This window comes from Ambystoma mexicanum, chromosome 1p, assembly GCF_040938575.1.
Source record: "Ambystoma mexicanum isolate Mex_15411 chromosome 1p, UKY_AmexF1_1, whole genome shotgun sequence".
NCBI lineage: Eukaryota > Metazoa > Chordata > Amphibia > Caudata > Ambystomatidae > Ambystoma > Ambystoma mexicanum.
The window spans coordinates 595479953-595500633 of NC_090921.1; the positions used below are offsets into that span (position 1 = coordinate 595479953).

General features: G+C 45.6%; 1 long non-coding RNA gene across 1 annotated transcript; it reads right to left on the reverse strand.

The window, feature by feature from the left end:
* Positions 1-353: 353 nt before the first annotated feature.
* Positions 354-11755, reverse strand: LOC138576355 (uncharacterized). Its single transcript, XR_011303965.1, has 3 exons — positions 2622-11755; positions 1316-1337; positions 354-1123 (listed from the first exon to the last, which is right to left on the reverse strand). It is a non-coding gene; the product is annotated as an uncharacterized lncRNA (long non-coding RNA).
* Positions 11756-20681: the final 8926 nt, after the last annotated feature.

Below are 20681 nucleotides of genomic sequence, written 5' to 3' on the forward strand. Positions count from 1 at the left end.
CGTAACAGCAGCAAGTTCACTTAACCTGCGCAATCTCACTGCTTTACACACAACTCATCCAAAGCAGTGAGAGACCAGTCTTAGTCACTCGCCATTCACTAAATGGAACTAACATCCATGCATACTTATGCAAGCTGGTATCATTCAACAAGTGGGCAAGAGCATCGATTATCTCAATACCCACTTTTATGATGACAGGAAACTGCGATTAAAGTCATGGGGTTGTGTGGGCGGTATAAATGTGTAAACTAAAGGCAAGAGATGGACGTGACAGTCACTTCACAATAGGGAACAGCAACTAATAAAACAGCATAATAACTCCACCTTAGATCAAATGCTTTCATCATCTCATCTTTACCAAATAGTAGGCCCGTTTATTTTCATAAATAGCACAGAGGCGTACAGCACCAGATGAGTGTGCGGGACAGACCGACACATTACAAAATGGCACCCTCCCAATGCCAGAGCAGTAGCAGTGGTTAACTGGACTGAACCATTTGTGCGTTTGAAGTAAAAAAATAAAAAATAATAAATGACTGCTCAAAAGTAGTCCTTGTTCTCTGTTGTGCTCTGTCGGCAACATCAGTTTTGTAGGGAAAATCCTTTGCTTGTGCTTCAGCAATTAAGGAATCAACCGAACATCAACTTCTAGCGCTGTAAGGAATCTGTTGCAATTCGGACACCTCCAAAAGGATTGTACAGGTCCAAAAGTGATGCACCACAAATGTACAAGCATTCGGTCCTTGGAGTGGTGTATTTAGATGTGTCCATCAGACAAAAAGGCTGTCCCAGTCTATCCCGATGGAAGCAGAAAAAAATGTAATAATGGCACAACCCATAAAGGAGAAAAACTTTTGTCAGAGTAAAAATAATGCACGAAGGATTGACCATCCCTCTCCCCCAAACTATTCTGCACTTCAAGTGGAAGGGGCAACAAAAAAAAGTCAACATTGCAGTTACACATCGGGGAATTGGGGGACGCACACCTGCACACACTCAATGTGATCAGCAAAGTCAGAGTCTGTAAAATTAATTGAGTCCCGAGGGTTTTATTCATCTTCAACTTCTGGATCATCTCCCTCATCTGCTGGCTCCCATTTCCTCTTCTCACCTTGAGGTACATCTAAGGAGGAGAGCAAAGAACCACTTAATAGAAGACAATTGGAGATAAGTCGAGTAGTGATCTGGAGGCTACTTGCCATGAGATGTACAGGTCCAAATTTAAGTTACAACCCCAAGAAAGGTGGCCAACAATTTCACTACACTTCATGCAATCATGGAAAAAAGGAAGATGGGGCAAAGCATGTTTACTAACCTTCCTCGCCCTCGTGTTCCTCCTGCAAAAGACACATTAGTTTAGCCAGTTCACACAATACACTTTCTGCATTTACAGTGAAGGCAGACAATACACTTTCTGCATTTCACTCTCACTCTTTGTGTAATGATGATAATTCACAACAGTAAAAGGACTAATTATAGAAGACTCGAAGATATATGGAGGGGGTTTAACTTGAGGTCAGCTGTGTTGAGTGTTGTTTTCTTGGTCTCTCTTTGGGTTGTCGTCATCTTTTTAAAGGTTTGTATAAACCGTATAAAAATATAAAAATAAAATAAATAAATAAAAATTACTGCATTTACAGTGACGGCAGACAATGTGCAACCATTGATGCTGCAAACTTCAGCAGGGAGCACAACTTTGTCCTACCCACCATGGCAGGAAACATCTAATCAGGTGCTACTAGGCTACAAGAAAGAGTTGGCTAATACGAACATTTAAGTTTGACTCGTCACCTGCTGACATTAACTGCTTGGTGATTTTAAATTCGCATTAGGAAAAATCTAGTACGATTTAAAATATGACAGGCCATATGTAATGAAGTTACAATGTGATTACATTTGCAGCACGCCCTGAAGTCCCCCGTCTCTGGTTAAGACACCCCTGCAAAGCACACCCTATTTCAAGTGCATCATGGACTGCAGTGAACCCAGAAGCTTTTATAGGAGTAAAAGTATACAGGTTGGTTTAGGGTGAGCAACACAGCAGGAGGGCAACATTGCTCTTCCCAAAGTGCCATTTGATTTCTTACCTCTTCCTCCTCTTCCTTTCCACCCAAATCATCATCTTCATCAATTACTTCTTCACCCAGCTCATCTTCGCCCTCTAAATCTAGTCAGACCCAGACTTAAAGCAACTGTCTAGAACTGTAAATGCTCAGGTCAATATCCATAGTGCATCATGCCGAGTCCCTTTAGCAATAAAAATGCTGGCGCGCCCAACCGTTAGTGCTCTATTCAAGCAGTGTAAGCACCCCTTCTAAAAGCTGAGTGCCAACTGAGATAGCCTCCAAACCCCAGTTTGAAGACAAATGCCCAGGATCATAAATGTGCCAAAGAACGTAATGTATATTAATTCAGGTCATAGAATTGGACTATCCATGAAGTGATTTGTTGAACCTGGCACAGATTAATATAATTACCCTGCAAAGCCAACTCGCAAAAGGTTAGTGTAGCATCTGGAAAAGTGAGCAGTTGCTCCCAACAATCAGGTAACTAAATAAACAACTCTCCTGGAACCACTGTGACATTTGGGTTAAAATTTACCACAATCGGATTTCTCATACCTTCTCTGTTCTCATCCAAGTCATCATCCAGGCCATTTTCTTCTGGGTCAGAGTCGGGAGCTTCCTTATCATCTGCATCAAACCAATCAAGGAATGTAAATTCTGGGAGCAGCTCAAACACGCTTTCACAGTAACTGTTCAGCATAGACACTTCACAGTTGAAGAGGTCTAGACTATGCAGGCTTGGCAATTTTTTCTGCAGCAAAAGAAAGATGCACGATTGGTTCCCTCGGTTTAAGTAGTGCTATACTACTGAGGATGGATGTCTGGTTGAATTACAAATCAGAATAGCCAAGCCAAAGGGTTACCACTAAATAATAAAGTTGCCCAGTGGCCAATGACCTGTTCAATATTGGTTTAAACCACATGCTTGGTTACAACATTAAAATGTTGCAACAGTCCACTTGCAAATCTTTCCTTAAACCATGTAGTTTACATGGTAAAAGCGCTGCAGATGGTCCTGCCACTTTAGCCATGCAATTCCCCAGCTGGCAGTGAGTGGCTATGCCAGACTAATATTTTCAAATAAAACCTGCTTCTTTATTTAACCTCGTCAGAGGGGGAAGCTTACCTTTAACTGGTATACATTAGAAAACAGTCTAAAAATAAATTATTCTCAAGCCTGACATCAATTTACTTTGGGGCGGAATTTCATTTCCCTGTGAAACACTTGCATGTCATGTTCTACTCACCAGAGGTACGAACATATTGATATATTTAATCTTGTTACCACTCGTTTAAGTGTGTGAGACACGGTGTGCTCTCTGCCAAGACTTCAAGGCCTCCAGGGATCAAAAACAGAACAAAAACAAAATGTGAGTTTTATCAGAAGGAGAAAAGCTTCAATAAGACATTCCAATTATGTAATGTGGATGGACTAGACATCACTCTAGCTTTGTAGATGGTGCTCATTAAGAAGGCACACCCCACTCAATTAAAATGAGACCTATGTCTAGATTGCAATGTTGTCGATAATGATAAGAAACTCCAAATTATAAAACTCTGCCGTGAGGCCTGTAACCTTTCCGTCGTCTGAACGGCAGTTGTCCAGCACCAGCTCCTTAACCTGTAAAAGGAAACCAAAGTGAATTACAAATGTTGATAACCCGTGGCCAGACCCCCCTTTAAACAAAGGACAGCAATCAATGTTGAATAATGCAGAAGCCAACCAGTGGGAACAGGAACAATATCGATTTCAGGGTTTGCCGAACAGGAAAAATATCGATTTCAGGGTTTGCCGACAATGGGCACACACAAGGAAAGCTGCAAGTTTGTGTGATCGCAATAATGGACATTTTTATAAATCCCCCAAACAGCCCGTGGCTGAATTTAAAATTATGGGGAGAATGATTCAATATAAACCTTATCTGACAACTTGGAGCCGCGAAAAAAAAGACCATCTCCGGCTCTCCTGCGAATGGCATTTGCCTGGGATGATTAGATCTTGGGGCAGAAAATGTATCACACCTAGATGAAGTGTTGGGGCAGGAAACATGCTGCACTGGTTGTCGGGGAAGGACTAACTAACCGTAAAAAAAACTCACGATTCTGCATACTCGACTCAAACTCTAAACCATACCTCTTCCGCACCACAAACCACACTTCGCAACACCAAACATGAAAGCAAACCACACAATCATAACACCACATGACAGTAACGGGACAAAAACCCACCTAGGTTCAGTGATTGGTTTCTCCAAACTGAAGGTGCCAACAGTACAAAGCTCTATTGGCTCTTCTTGCGCTCAATCCCACTAAAACTTGCCCCGTACCCCCTTCCATTGCAGATATGCCAGAGCATCAAGAGGAAACGGCGCACAATGGCAAGACTCATTAACATTAAAACATAGGCTGAACGCATGCTCTCAATGATAGTACCACTGTACATAAAGCTGTTGATGCCAGCGTAGTGAAAGGGCATGCCTCAAAGTCACAGCCAAATCCAAGACACAGGACCACAAGTACATTGAAATATAAATCTGTATTGGTACATTAGAAGTTGACCCCACAAAATATTCATCTTCTCAGCATGTGAACACGAACCTTGAGTTTGTCAAGGTTTGCCCACTAGGTTCAGCAACATTAAAGTAGATTCCTCTGAAAACCCACAGGGGCAAGGGAAAATTAAACCGAGTCAGGGGAACTTGAAAGCATTTTAACAGTTACAGCAAAATATGCAAATATAATTACAACAAATTACCCCGCGCCAACTCTAAGGCAAAATAGACAAGTGCCCCAAAATCTGTTACCAGGTGAGTATACTACTTCAGCTGTGGTTCCATTTTCATCTGCCCTAAACTCAAGCAGATCCATAGAAGGCAATGTATCTTATGCATATGTCCCCCACCCACCTGAGAATTGGTGTGACAAATAACCAATATTGAGTTTGTAGACGAAAGGAGTAAAGGACTGCAAATGTGACTAAAGACGTGCATCACCAAAATGCCCTCCTTGGGGAGAGATTCCTCCATGAAGCCAAGTGGTCTACCACTTATACTACAAATAAGATACAGCCTGTGTAGGATCTTCACCCCTCCTCCCCAATGAAGTAGCCTTGCTGCTGAAGGACCCTTCCCTGGGGCTGAACCAGCATGGCTCCCTCTCCATAGGAGGAGCAGGATGGCTCCTGCGCCGACCACGCACTGTCACCTCCCCGGACCTGCATCACAGGTACGGTGGTGCTGCCCCAGGTATTATTTTTGCTGTCTCATTCTGAAGAAGTCTTCCTAAACCGAAGAAATAACCTTTAAAACGGGATTAAATTAACATTGTTTATTGGAGGGGGTATGGGTGAAAGGTGGTGCACTGGCACTAAATGTTGCCTACACTGATTCAGGTAAGAAATAATTGCTACAGATGGGGTACACCTCTAGTAACCCCCAGTTCCCCGGGCCCTTTACCTCGCCAGTGCAGCCGGAAGGGCTGTTCCACCAGACCCTTTTGCAACATCAAAGCCAGGGTGGCAGAATATGAGCAGGGTCCCAAGGCCGTGTACGTTCGGTTGAGGTTTCCTCAGACACGTGTGCTGCCTCTGAAGTACAACACTCTGCTATCGGTGCAGGAAACGGAGGCAGGCAGCCCCCCGAGAGAAACAGTTCAAGTCACCCTTAACACCAACAGTGCAGCCCCTTCCAACCGCCCGAGGGCAGAGCGGGCGGTACCAACTCTCACTGGGACAGTAGGAAATACAACTGCTTGTGAGAGCGAACCATATTTTGTTAAAATGAAACGGCTGCAAAGTGATGCTTCGTCAACCAGGAACAGAAGATGGGAGGCCATTGAACCGGCACGAGAATAATGCGTAATCACATATGGGCAATTTAGCCATGTGCTACCCGGTAATAAAAACAGGCCACCAACTTTTTGAATCCATACCAGTGTCTCTGCATGCAGATCCCAATCGCCTCATTCAGAACAGTACTTTCATTCCCTTCTGGCCCTTGCATTCTCCTGAGCAGCAGAGGTCTTTGCTAGCACACCTATTTTTTGTAGAATTGAAACTGGTTATCCTTGCAAGAATCTCTTGCCCGTATTTCCCTAGTGGGTTGCATGGAACCGTTTCTGGTGTGAGTGTTGAGGGGCTTGCCTTCACTTCCCCTACACGTCCCGTGCTTCCATTCCCTCCCCAACCACGTCCACTCGGGCTAGTCTTGCCTTGCAGGGCTTCCTGTTTCTAAGCTCCAGGTTAAGTCTCTTCTTCATATCCATTTTGTCTGTGGGGAGACAAAATGGCATGGACACTATACATCTCATTTACAATACATTATTCTCTTCAATCCAAAACAAACTGCAATCCTTACTACACAGCCTACCTAAGCTTCATGAATCTCTATTTTAGGTCATCTCCTGCAAAAAGACAAAGGTCCTGCGATTCCCTGAGCCTGGAACACATTCCTATATCACATACCAGGTGTACATGCTTGAGACCACTATGGTGATTAACTGGGTCAGCATACAACTCTGCACATATATTATAAATTGAAATGGATAGATGGACACCACCAGTTACCCTTTCTAGAAGACTAGCAAGTACATAGGTTGTCCCATTCGACATTCTCTTTAATGATCAGTAGATTTTAAAATAAGGCGCTTTGCGTTTAAGATCTACCAAACTAGGTTTTTTGCACCCACATGCACACCTGTTCACACAGCAATTGTGCTTGATCGATAAGACCGGGTCCAAGCAAAGAACGAGTGCCACCACAGAATAAGGGATGCATTTGTTCTATGTGTCTTCCTCCTGCCCCACAGGCTTAGAGCCGGTCCAGCCTTAGCCATTCCATGCATTACAGTGCTGCCAATCCGTTCAAGGGGCATCCTTCTCTGGCGCAGGGAAACAATACCATTATTTTACAGCTTATACCACATAAGAAAGTATTGGGGGAACTGTCAACACACCCTCTCCCCGAGCAGGATCATGTTTTAGTTGCCTGGGGGGGCATGAACAGCTTTCCTGACCAGAGAAAAACCAAGTGCAGCCATTTTCAGTTCATAATCCCATGCACCCAATCAGGGCGTTTTAGTAAGAGACAAAGAATGTTGAATGGCAGCAAAAGAATTTACTTTTCCAAGTAGAAAGGTTCACCACAGATCTCAGATGCTACCACCACTGGACCATCTCTGCAACAATACCTAACAAAAAATGTACACAGTATATAGGGACCCTCTAGAATTCAAACGACTTCCCCCATTGAAGACACAGAATTAACACCAAGCTTAACCATACCCAGCCCAGTATAAATTAGCAAAGCCAATAACTTTGCCAGACACATGCTCTGACGTACAGGCAGTTCCCCTTGAATCAACAAGTACAATCACGTCTAGATATCAAATATGGGCCAGTACTCACTGCCAATAATTTATACCAGGAAATACCATAACATTTCCCTTACCAATATTCACACCATTACGGTTTTGGCATAAAATCCCCTAGTACTCACAATTGCCAACCAATACTCAAGTACTGAAACCACTGTCTGAATGAACAAGTTATATTAGTGCCAGATTGCTATATCCAGCGGCAGGATCCGCTAGTCACAGATAGCATAGCAAGATTCAGTTATGCCCAATGGGAGGGCAGGAGGACATCAATCGCATGCTGACTTTTGTCCAACAAGCTTACATATGACAGTCATAACAGCAGTGCCCAAATACACATCACTCAGTGAAGCCAAACTCAAATAGTCCAGGTTCGAAATTAAGATTTGATGGGCATGAACTAAAACCAGCTCCTGCATCACCCGGTAGGCAGGCACTACCGCTAGTACACAGCACACAGAAATCTACCTTCCACATGAGATGCACACTTTTTACCCATTAGGTTGGTAAAGCGCCTACTTCCATGGCTTCGCAGCGCTATGGTGGAAGACGACCCTGGTCTCTGCAAACATGCAAATAAGACAGCAGTATAATGTCGGGGGAACAGTAATTGACATTCTGTGACAAGCAGAGAACTAGGTTGAAGCATGGATCATGTATAATCCATTATGTTTTACATGTGCCCTACGCGTCTCCCAATTCTTTATTTACAACATTCTCAACTCACAAAAGTAGTGGCATAGACAGCAGCAGCTCAAGCAAACCAGGCTCTATGGTAGTGGTCTAGGGGCCATATTAAGAGGACTTTTCAGTATAAATAAGTATTTCGGTGACTGCTTTTAATAGAAAATATAAGCAGTAGGAAATGTGCTTATTTTAAAAGGAACTTGGGTCACCGTGGACATACTTTGCCCTGGGGGAGCAACCCCTAGCTGGGTGGCTCAGAAACAATTGTTTTACTCAAAGGGAAGAGGGGGGGCTCGGTATGATAAGGTTTGAATACCACTGTGCTAAAAGCAGGAACGTGTTATGCTTTCTGGACGTAGCTAGCTTTAGAACACCCACCATTCGAGTTTGCCCAGTAAGAACTTACATCGAGGTCATTGTGGTTCTGGGTGTGATGTAGTTGCAGTAAGTGATATCATAGTATGTGCACTATAGTGTTGGGATCAATGTGTGCATGAGCGGGGTGGTACTGAGTATTATGTTGCTAAACTTTTGCTGCTTGCAAGAGGCTAGTCCAGATTGTGCACTCACCCAGTGTAAACCCAAACATGGTCTGCAGAGACATTTGAAGGCAGGAGGGTGAGATGAAAATGGGTGAAAAGGCAGCAGTATGGTTGTATCGGGAATTTGTAAAAATTGGACACTAAACTAGAAACAGGCTTAAAACCCATCAGTTATGTTGAACAATTTACTGTAAAAGCAAGTTTGTGTACAGTTCACCCTACTAAAACTAGTCAGTGTGTGGTTGTGTAACTGAGCAATGTCCAGATTAACTATTTGTGAAGGTCTCCAATAGGACAATCTGGAAGCAAAGTACTTGAGACAAATATAGTCTCAATACTCCCAGGTGGCATTACTTGCTGAGCAAGCCACCCTAGGAGTGATCAAATTAGGTTCTGCAGTCGAATCTGTGGGTTTTGCATTTGCAGGGTGTGAAGCCTAGTTCCTCCCTTCATCTAGGGTCCCCCCTACCCCTTTCCAGAACATTCTACAGCAGAAAAAGCTTGAAAACTAGGTTTTCCCCTCTTACAGACATCTTGCTTCTAGGTGTTTTTTTTGCTTCATCTGCTCTATGCGGAAACCTCCGGGAAACTTCAATCTAGGGGGTAGCATTGCTATGGTGTTGAAGCAGGGCGTTGTGTACTGCATGAAAGCACCATGGAGGGAGAGCACAAACTCCCCTAGCTTCTCTAACTGCTACTCCATCATCTATCCTATCCCTCTTAAGTCTGAAAGGAGAAAGTTCAAGAAGGACCTCCGGGTCTCCAATCCAGGCCTGCCCAACGCAGACACATACGTCAATGTTTCTTCCAGGCAGACTCACTGACATCCTTTGCCACATCCTCGCCAGACCTTTGATTCTCCATATGGTCTCAGTGCTCTCACCATTCTGTTACCCACCCATTAATGGCAGCCCCCGTTGGGAAGTACTCTCGGCATACTTCCCTTCCTCAGTCCACAGCTCCGTCCAACCTCCTCCTTGATAGGAGTCTTCCGTCTCAACTTGCTCCCTTCTCCTGCCACTTCCTCTGCCGCCACTGAGGTCTCCTCGAAAGACCTTCAAAGATGGCAACAAGCTCCACTTAGCTACTCTCACTCTACTGTCAAACAGTGCTTTGACATCTTCCACCTCCTTGAAGACCTAGATGTCCTCGCTCACCGGGATGTTGTTCACAGCCAGCTCGGTCACAAGTTTTGAAACTCCTCCCAGAGGACTACAAGATCCGCTCTAAGCTCAGGCCCAACTGGTCTGGGGCAGAGTAGCCCTGAACTTCCCTGAAGGTCTCTGCTACTACCATACCCAATCAACCCTAGTCCTTCTGCTTGGTGTCTATCCTCTCACTGACTGGCCACTATCAACAGGCCCCCTGGTCTGGTCGCCGAGTGATCCAACCTCACTGCTTCTCTCCTGGACACCATCTCCAAGTTTCTCCTCTGAACTTCAATATTCACCTTGACTCACCTGCTTCCACAACATCCGACTCCCTCTCCATGCTTCCCTCCAGTGCAACACTCAGCCAGACACCTGGCTGAAATTGAATGGGGACAAAACTGAGGTACTGGTGGTGGGTTCCCCTCCCAACCCTGCACTGTGAATCTCTTCCTTTTGGGTCCACTTCCAGCTCCCTCTATGAAGGTAAAACATCTTGGAGTAATTATGTCAGCCAATCTTTCTCTGGCGCCCCAAGTTTCCTCGGTATGCCAGCAGGGGTGCTTCCAGTTGAAAATTCTCAGGAAAGTGCTCAACTTGATTCCACCTGTATTACGTCATCCTCTAGTAGCAGCTATGATCCTGAGCAGGCTGGATCTGTACCTGTCACACCTCCAGAATTTGGCAGCCAGGCTAGCAACAGGCACCCCATATGGGTCCCATATGTCTCCCATACTTCACTCTCTCCACTTGCTTCCAGTGGCACAGTGTATTCAGTTCAAGGCACTCTGCATTGTGCACCGGGCCTTGCATGGCCAAGGGGCAGAATACCTCTGTCAAATGAGAGCAATATTTTTCCGAACCACCCACTGCATCGGCAGGCATGCTATATGTGCCCTCCTACCGCCACTCTCAGCTTGGAGGGCGGCCCTTTTCTGTTACAGCGGTACAACTATGGAACAGTCAACCTGTTGCAATGAAATTATTTAATCTAGCCTTCCGGAAGGCTCTTAAGACTCATCTTTTTTAATGGCATTCTGGCTTGTTGTGCCTTCCTGCTTGGTAGCTCTCCCCCTCCTTAGCACCAAGATACCCTTGGGCGAACGCACACTCTATAAATATGCCTAACAAATACACCTTGGATGCCCTCATCTCAGCAGACATCACATCAACAATCACTAAACCTCTCCTTGGTCTGATCATGCTCCCCTGACCTCTTCACCTGGGATTCCTGGGTCCACCAGCTAAGCACCCACCCGCACTGGCGGTCTGCCATCAACCAAAGAAGCAAGTGTCAGCTGCTGCTTTTGTCGCCCACTTCATTCCCCCTCCAGCCACTGACTCACTCAGACACAGCCCTTAGTAATATTCAACTCTCCATCTCCAACACTCTGGACATCCTTACACCAGTAAGGAGTATCCGGATGAAGCCTGCCTTCAAGCTCAATGACTCGGAACTGGCCTCTCTATAACGCAGGTGAAGAGCTGCTGAGCCAGGTGGCAGTCTTCGAGCACATCCTCCAACAGACTGGCCTGTCGCCTACTCGAAAGGCAATACAGACTATCCATCCACTCAAAGAAGAGGGCCCATATCCAAGTCCACATCTCTGGGGGCCACAAAATCTGCAAGGAACTATCGTACTGCAGTCTCCATTTCGCCTCTGCGTTCCCTCCTGCACTACTAAACACTCAGGACATCTTGTCCTCACTTCTCTACACCACTACCTTCTCCCCCACAGCCGCCCCTTCCCTCCTATCCTATCTCTCCCATATCACCTAAGGTCTCTAGACAAGTCTGCTCCATGACTGGCAACGCAAGCACCCACTGAAAGCCTCTGGAGTTCCCAGTCAGGGCGTTGGATGCCACCCGCCATCGACGCACACAACCTACTCTCCGGCTTCATATGGTGAGGATTTGCATGTCATACAAGCAGCCCAACCATGCACTCATCCCCACCCCACCCCCCCCTTCCTACCTAATGCAGTTACCATGCAAAGCCCCAAGACCACCAAGCCTGATGCCCCCATACCGACTTGCAAGGAATTGATTGACAAATTTTGCTCTCTGGGCTCAAAACCATCGCCTTCGTTTGGCACAACACGAGACCTGCATTACAGATGTCAGCACACCTTAGAAATGAATGGCTAGGCTCTCATGCCTGTGCATAAGGCAAGCCTTTCTCCGCAGCCCCCAGCACCGACCCCCTCACTGTAGCCCCACTACCAACCTTGCCCACAAACTACTCTAGCATCCAGGGTTATCGATGCAGCACCACTGCTAACCCTATTGCTGGAAGAACTACGCTCCTCGCCCAAACACCAAGAAAGTTACTACAAACATGCCGGTTGCCATTTTCACAACACCTGGGGTCCAAAAAAAACTGTCAATCTAACCATGTACCCCACACCCTAGCCTCAAAACCAGCTAATATCGTTCCAGCCTTTGCATCCCATTCACTGTTCAGCAGTAGGCTGTGTTACAAAAATACCACTAGCTCTAATGATCAATATGTAAAGATCCGATCTGTTATTCTTGCATTGGTTATGTCCAATATTGCTGCACATAATGCAATTGTCGGATGTTCAAGGTTAAATTCTTCACAAATCAACATTACACAGGACAAAAAGTGTAGCAACTGTGCAAGTGGTATACATTCCGACATGGTTGGCAATACATATTGTGCAAGACACATATCAAAAGGGTCCCACAGTTTTGTGGGATAGTACAATCTAATTGGAAAAAACAAGCCGCGTTAAACAACTCAAAATAGTGGCAGTGTTAAACACTCTGAAAAGAAACATCGGCACGTGTTCGCCCACAGTAGCTGCTCTAGTGTGCTCGGAGTTGGGTGGTCTTCATCTGGACGAACAAAATTGGAATGTAGAATCCGGTCTTGCTCTGCCAAGAAATTGAAGTACGTATGTCGTCGTCGTGTTTTGTAAGGCACCTAATGCTCCTCATTTTAAAATGAGGAAAACCCTCCACAAGGGTACGTAATGTGCATTGCTTGTTCCAAACGGTTTCGGGGGGGCGGGAGTTCCACTTTCCGAAACGGATGGTGTGTTCAGATCAAGGAGCAACGGTAAAGGACTTCGAAACTTGATGTGTTCATTTAAATAATTACTACAAAACAATATCCATGATTTTGGGTTGCGTTCCCAATAAATGCAGCCCCTGTTCGTATTCAATGGAAACCGGGGCCTTGCATAAGTAATTGGGTTAAATAATGGATTCATGCTTTGATACCCAAGCTATTGGGAGGGTCTGGGCATGCTGGTGGAATAAGTATGGATAGTCTCTTGATTGGAAGAGGGATAGCAATGAATCAACAAGCTGTCCCAACACCAGTGGTTTCTTATATCTGGTGTGTGTTTATTAAACGTTAGCATCCGGCGCTTGGCGTGACAAAATAGGCTTCTACATTTAATGTTCCACCTCTTGTTCCTTTATATCAAATCACCTGTTCAAAAACTAACATGCATTTATGAAACTCTACCAGGGTGGCATTTGTTATAGGATTCATTTAATATGTGGTGTGTCACCCTGATCAATTGTATTTGCACTACTTCTTATGCTATGCCTAAAAATGTTAAATGCTGACAATGCTACGTCCTTAGACTGCAACCGAAATACTGTCGTTCCCACCAAGATCAATGTTGCTTATGATGCCAACCACATCTGCTACTCCCACTTATGTGAATGTCACCACAGCCAGCGCATCAAACAAGATGCGCTCCCTTTCCAAGGTTGAGACCTGAAGCTCCGTTCAAAATTCTTAAACTGCACTCGCCAGGTTAAATAGTGACTGCTACCACTGCCAATGTTACTTTGGCTAGCCCTCACCTACCCATTTCTACTCTTGCGCCTACTCCCTTTCCAAACCTAAACAATTGCGACCAGTGCTATGGTCAAGGAAACTGGGCCCTCTACCCCTGAATTACACCTCTAAAAAAGGAGCTCCAATTAAAGCAAGGTCCCTATTGGCACATGCCCTAGACGGACCCATCCTCCAACCATGACATTCCACCCATCACAGAACGTTGGCTACATCCTGCAGCTGGCCCATCTTTCCTTGGCCCTCCCAGACAACTACACCATCTTCAGGAAAGATGGCGACAGCAAAATGCGGTGGAGTAGCCTTCATTGCTTAAAAAATAAATAACAATAAAAGCACTATCCAGAGAAATAAGTAGCCCAGCATTCCAATCCAAAGAACTCCTCGCCATCAAACTGACCCTCCCCATACAGCTACAACCTTCACCTCATCTACAGGCCCAGTACTGTCCTTTCGAGGAAGACATCTCACTACTCATTTCACTGGAGGCCAAGCCTTAATCTAGAATTGCACTTTTGGGTGACTCGAGCTAGGTCCAACTTGTCGAACAGGCCATTTTACAAGCAAAAAAATGTATCCTACAATAGGCTCAGTCAGGCACCCAAGAGCTTGTTGCAATATTGCGTGAACAAGTCAGTTGCCCCTTCCGCCAGCTGCCTCAAAGATAACACCTGGTGTGCAAATATCCACTACTGAACTAAATCGCCTCCCTTTTAAAAAGACAAAAAATTATGGCCAGTGGAACACCTCTAGTTCAAACCCTAGCACCATCAGACTCATCCATCGGTTTGATTTAAAATCAAAGGCCTAAAACATTCCAGATGTCAATGCAACAGCTGCCCTGCCTCATGTCAAAGACTCTGTAGAGCTAACCAATTCATTGACTCACTTATCAAAACCTGATTTACCACTTGCACTGCCTACCAACCTCAGACGCATGGGCCCTTCCGCTTCTCAAGAAACCAACACTTGAGTATCCACCAACTATCACCATATCACAACTGTTCCTTTCCTACTCAATTCTGGACAGAGCAGCTTACTTACAGATCCAAAAGCACCTTCAAACCTACAATCTTCTGTTTTCGCCACTGGTTTCCATCCAGGGCATGGGATGTAATGTCCACCGAGACCTAAAAATACAGTTTAGGTCAATTTGTACCAAAAAAAAAATTGTTGCAAAAACCAAAAGTTCTAAAAATGATACCACCAAAAGGGTCAAACAACAAAAGTTCGAACCTTTGGAGGTAGCACCATTTAAATAAAAAAAATGGGGGCTGCGGGGGTGAACTCTGCATCACCCAGCTCACTATACTTTATGTTCAGTGAGCAGGGCTGCAGGGGACACCCCTGCAGCCTTCCGTTTTAAAAAAACAGGGCATTGCCCACATCCCCCTACTCACTATACTTAGTTTATGGTATAGTGAGTAGGGGACACCGCTGCAGCCTTCCGTTAGAAAAGGACCCTGCAGCACTGGTTCCAGATCACAGAAGTGAAAGGGAACTGGTGCTGCAAGAACCCAGCATGAAGATGAAGGTAAGTGGGGTTTGTGGGTGTGAGAATGTATGTGTGTTCGCATGAGAAAGGTGCAAACATCGGTAGTTTGCACCTTTCTCATGCGAACAATGTGCCCGGGTTAGTTTCAGCCACGGGCAAATCACTTGGATTCAAAAATACAAATGGACAAGCTTAAAAGACAACAGCAAACTCGCCCTTCAGCTGCCTTCAACTTGGTTGACCACAACATCCTCTGCCATCCCTGTGCCTCAGCAGCCCACTTCTCGCCAAAGGCAAGAACTTGGATTGAATCCTTATGTCCAAAAGAACAATGAGTCCTCAGTCCACATTGGCCTCCCCAGCCCTAGTCTTGTGCGCTGTCCAAGGCTCCTGCGCCTCACCCACATTATATTTGTGTAGAGCGCTCCCGGCCCTGAGGCAGCTGGGCACATTTTACAGCTATTAAAGCTCTTAAGGCAGTACAGTTACACAAGATTATTCAGTTACAAATTAAATAGGTTACAACAGGAGTAGGCAGGACACAGTATTGGGTGCAAGCAAAACCCAAGCAGGAATAACTGCAGCAAGAATATACATTTCAATTATAAAGTAAGTAGGTTACAACAAAAGTAGTCAGGACACAGTATTGCGTGCAAACAAATACCAAAGGGCATAACCGCAGCCACGCTAGCGAGAGCCATAAGAATACTGAGTCAAGTTCATGCAGCCAGAGTGTGGACTTGGGCGTCAGAAGTGTATTCCATAGCTTAGCCTCCTGGACAGGAAAGCTAGATCCCCCTGAATTCTGTAGCTTGAATCTGGGGATACAGTGTGGACTTGGGGCCTTGATGAGGTATGTGGCAGAAGTCTATTGGAGAGGTATACTGGGGCGAGGTTGGCTGTGGGTGTGTTAAGGCTAGAGTTTTGAGGGTGATTCTGTGTTTGACAGATAGCCAATTAAGGTTGCATCTTGTGTCAGATGTGACTTTCGGGATGTTAAGGGCAGCCCTGATAGCGTTATTCTGTGTCACTTGTAGTTTGTTCATGTTTCTAAGGCTAGTCCCTAGAAAGAGCGAGTTGCAATAATCGATTTGGACATAACTAACGTTCTGGCCAAGGTGACGCAGTTAGGTGTAAGGAAAGGCCTACAAGCAGTAATTAGCTTGCAGGTGTAGGCAGATGCTGCAACCATGGCGTTAGTTTGTCTGGTGAAGAATAAAGTGTCATCTAGGTAAATAACAAGAGTGTGTTATTAGAAGCTGTGATAGTGTTGCCATCAATAATGAAGGATTTGAATGACCAGTGCAGCTTGTTCAGTCTGGAGCGGGAGCCAAGTAGTAGTATCTCAGTTCTCATCATTTAAGCAGAGTCCACGGTGCACCATCCAGGCTTGGATTACCAAGTAGATTCCGTTGAGGGCTTTAGTGTCTTCATAGTGGTTTCCTGTGATTGGGATAAGTATCTGGGTGTCATCGGCATAGTTAGTATACAAGAGACCCATGTAATCAAGAAAATCGCATAGAGGCTTAGTACTGGAGACAGTTCAGCCGAGGGAGAGAAAACTCATGGTTCTGTTAGCAAGGAAAGACCTAATCCAAGAGGTAGCAGAGTCAGAGAAGGGTGTGGCTGTTTTTGGTGTTGGCACAGTATTTGATGGTTGACTAGATCAAAGGCCAATAGGTCGAGTAGTAGGAGTGCTAATTTACCCTGGTCTTATATCTTGTATTTGGGTTACAAGGTCAATCAAGGCTGTTTCCGTACCATGTCTAGGGCAGAAGCCAGATTGCCCAAGGCCCAGGAGGGTATTAGTTTCTAGATATGCTTGAATTTGTAAGTAGGCGGCGCAGTCCAATATTTATTAGAAAAGGCATAGTCTAATAGGTCTATAATTATAAGGGTTACTAGGGTCGAGTGAAGGCTTTGAGGAGTGGAATGACCCAGGCATCGGGGACCGTACCCGTTTTGAAGGAGGCATTGAGAAGGCTAGTGATGAAAGGTGCAAGGTCATGCGCTGCCGATTTAATGATGGGGCAGGTCACCTTGACAATTGGACAGTTTTAGTTTCCTGATGAGGTTTACCACTTACCAGGTGTCTAATGGTGAGAAGCTAAATGGTTTGATTGTTCAGGGTCGGTCAGCAAGTTTTTTTGGTTGATTTTGGTTTGGAGCATCGATATTTTATCTAGTAGAGCCTTCTGGATGTCTGTACACCATGCGGCATCTGTGATACAATTGTCAATAGGGGCGATGGGAGATTCAAGTACTTTAAGAATCTTGAACAATTTCTTGTGTTTCATTCTGCTAGTGTGATGCGTTCATTAGTTATTTTTTGGCTTGAATGATAGCTTCCTCTAATTACAAAGAGGCTATGGGCAGCGTGGTTTTGTTATTAAGTGTTGGCAGTTTTTCCAACGTGGTTTTGCGTAGTTCTCTCAAATGTGGCGAGTACCAGGAGTTGAGATGGGAGCGTGGTTTGGATTTACACATTTTTAGTGGGGCAATGAGGTTTAATGCTTTCAGGATGACCCGATTATAAGACTCCACTAAAACTGTGGGGTCTGTAGAGTAGTGTATTGTTCAGAATGGGAAGAACGAGAGGAAGCAGTGAGGATCACTGGTGCAGTGTTGACAATAGGACAATTAGCGTTAATGGTGAAGGTTATTTTGTGATGATCCGACCAGATACACGGTGTGATGGTGGTCAAGTTAGTACTGCAGTTAAGGTCTGCAAGCCGCTCTGAAAAAGGGGGCGAGTTAGTGGGAATTAGCTGGAAAAGTGCAAGAGCAGTGATGTTGTGTTGGCAGCTTCAGCCGACTAACTGTAGGCTGGGCCTGGCATGTTTTCCAGTCTGTAGTAGTCATGTGCTGTTGTGCGAGTCTGGTTTGTTGCAGTGTAGAAGTTTGTGCGGATTGTTGTGTTGTAGGCTCTCTTCACAAAACCCATCCTTAACTATGGATCTCCTACACCAACTATGCAGATGATATTCAACTCCTTCCCATCTCAGGCAACTACAATACTCCACTCACTGAACACAATTTACCAAAGCATCCAGGCCTGGATGTCCCTTCACTCTGCCATAACAAGACCGAGCTGCTTGCTCCTGAGATTCCAATGACATTCACCATAGACAGCAACACCATCCCAGTCTGCAAAGTAAAAACCCTTGGAGTCTATATGTACTCTAAACAGACTCTACACAGATCGGTCAACCACATCTCTCCACTGGTTCCCAATTCACTATGGTATCTATTTCAAAACTAGGTCAAAATGGTTGGCATACACCACTACCAAGATATCCAATACATTAAAGAAATCACAATCCAATAGAAGAACCAGGGCCTCAACTCCCAAATTCAAACTGCAAAAAGCAGGGGGGTGCAGTTTCCCGGTGGTGGCAGCAAAATACTGGAACACCCCTCCTCAAAAATCAAAACCTCCTCCTGGACCTTCGACATATGCCTTAAAACGTATACACTCTAAAGCAATGTGTTCCTAGGTGCTGAACTATAAATTCTCTGAATGTACCATGGATAAAAAACAGCACCTCCTGTAACCAGCGCATTGTGCCTCCGAGTTTGATGAGCTCCACAAATGACAAAATGTCATAAAGGGCATAATTGCCTCCCTTGCTCTAGCTTCCTGCAATCACTCCTTTGCCACTGGATCAATGCTGCCAACCGAAGCACTCCCCTGTGCAGTCCCCCAAAAAGCCCTTCACTGACACCTCCTGTCCAGCTAACTAACGCCCTATCTCCATTACCCGCTTCCTGGGCAAACTTGCAGATGCCCATCTCATCCACCACACAATCGGTTGCCTCTACGACCACTATTCTGGCTTCAAAGCAGCCAGAAGCATGGCCACTGCTCTCCTGAACACCTGTGAAGACTTGCTCTCCAATCTCTATTCCAACCCCTTCCCTTCTCATTCTTGACCTTTCCTCCGACTGATCAGATCAATCATGCCACACTTTTAAATCGGCTCCACGACTCCCTTGGCATCTGGTCCCTTCTCTCCCCCTGCAGTGTCCCTCAGAGCTCTATCCTCTCACCATGGCTGTTCAACATCCTACTTTTCCCCTCTGGCCCATTTGATGTCAGATTTCGACATGCAGATCTCCTTCAAGCTTCCCTCCACTTATTCTGCCAACTATCTCTGCCTTAATGCCCAAGATAGATCCTTCTCCTACACTTGGCTGCCCACCATGTGGCTGCTCCCCAACCCTCCTGTGACAAACATTGTGTCCTCTTCGACCCCTCACATCAGACCATGCCAACAATGACCACTTTCAGCTGCACCACCCGAGGCATGCTCCTTTTACTCACCTTACCCCAGAAACAAAGCGCTCTGGTCCCCTCTCAATCTGCCCAACTCCGCCCATTGCCCCCTTCAACTAATCCAAAATATGACAGACCTCTCTGCCTCAATCCCACAGACTAAACATCCTTAACATCTCGACAGGCTCCCGGTTGATAAGCGAATCCAAGTCAAGACCCTCTGCATAACCCACATGGCTTTCCGATCGGTGGCTGGAAACCACTACAGCCAATGCTCTCCCTAAATCTCTCCCTGCTGGTGCCCTTAAATCTTCAAGCTCCAATTCTGCAGATCAGATGCTCTCCCCTCTGGAATGGCCTGCCTGCCCCTCAGACATGAGCCAGATCTCGAAGCTTCTTCAAGATACTCCTCGTCCAACTTTCCTCTACCCCCTCCTCTCTTTAACTGGCTGCCAGGTTCCTTCTAGTGTGCCAGGCCCTCCTCAACCACTCTACCCTATCTCTCCACCCCCCTGCACTAGCCTGGCTGGGCATGCACCCCCTTGATCCCTTCAAGCCCAGTCCCTCCCCTGGCATTTGCCACCTGTTCTCCCCCAAAGGCACCATCATAACCAATAGGCCCTGCCTGCCACCGCCCCCCTGCACAAGTCAAATACAAGGCCAATTAGGACTGTTTTCTTCCACCCCCTTTGTCTTAATGCACCTTGAAATACGCTGTATATGTGCATGATAAATCCCCAATAAAAAAAATGAGTGCATGTACAATTGCTGTTAGAGGCACAATAGCCCGTGTAATTGATGGAGCTAGTTAAAAACCTAAACTGCCCACCTCCCCTAAGGGCAAGAGGCTAATTTCCAGCACATTATGCATTTAAGAATCGATAATGCCATAAGAGCACAGTATATGGCCCGCGAGGGCTATTCCAGTTTCTAGAAAACCCCCCATCCCCCTGCGGGATTATAAAATGGAGGCCTATTCAAGTTTGCTTTGGACATGTGCTGCATATTATATAGCAGACAAAATCCAGTGCTCATGAGGGGGCCCGTCAGTTCATAAGGATATTTCAAATTGCACCCACTTCACCAGATTCAGGCAAATATTGTCCCACCATAGGGTTAGAACCATCTCAATCCACACAGGTGGCAATTGGTAAAATGTTGACTAAGATTAAAGCTACTTTCAAAGCATCTGAGCTTGGGAGGATAGCTCAGGGGCAACGTGGTCGCCTTGGAAGCAAGACATGGAGCAACACAGGTT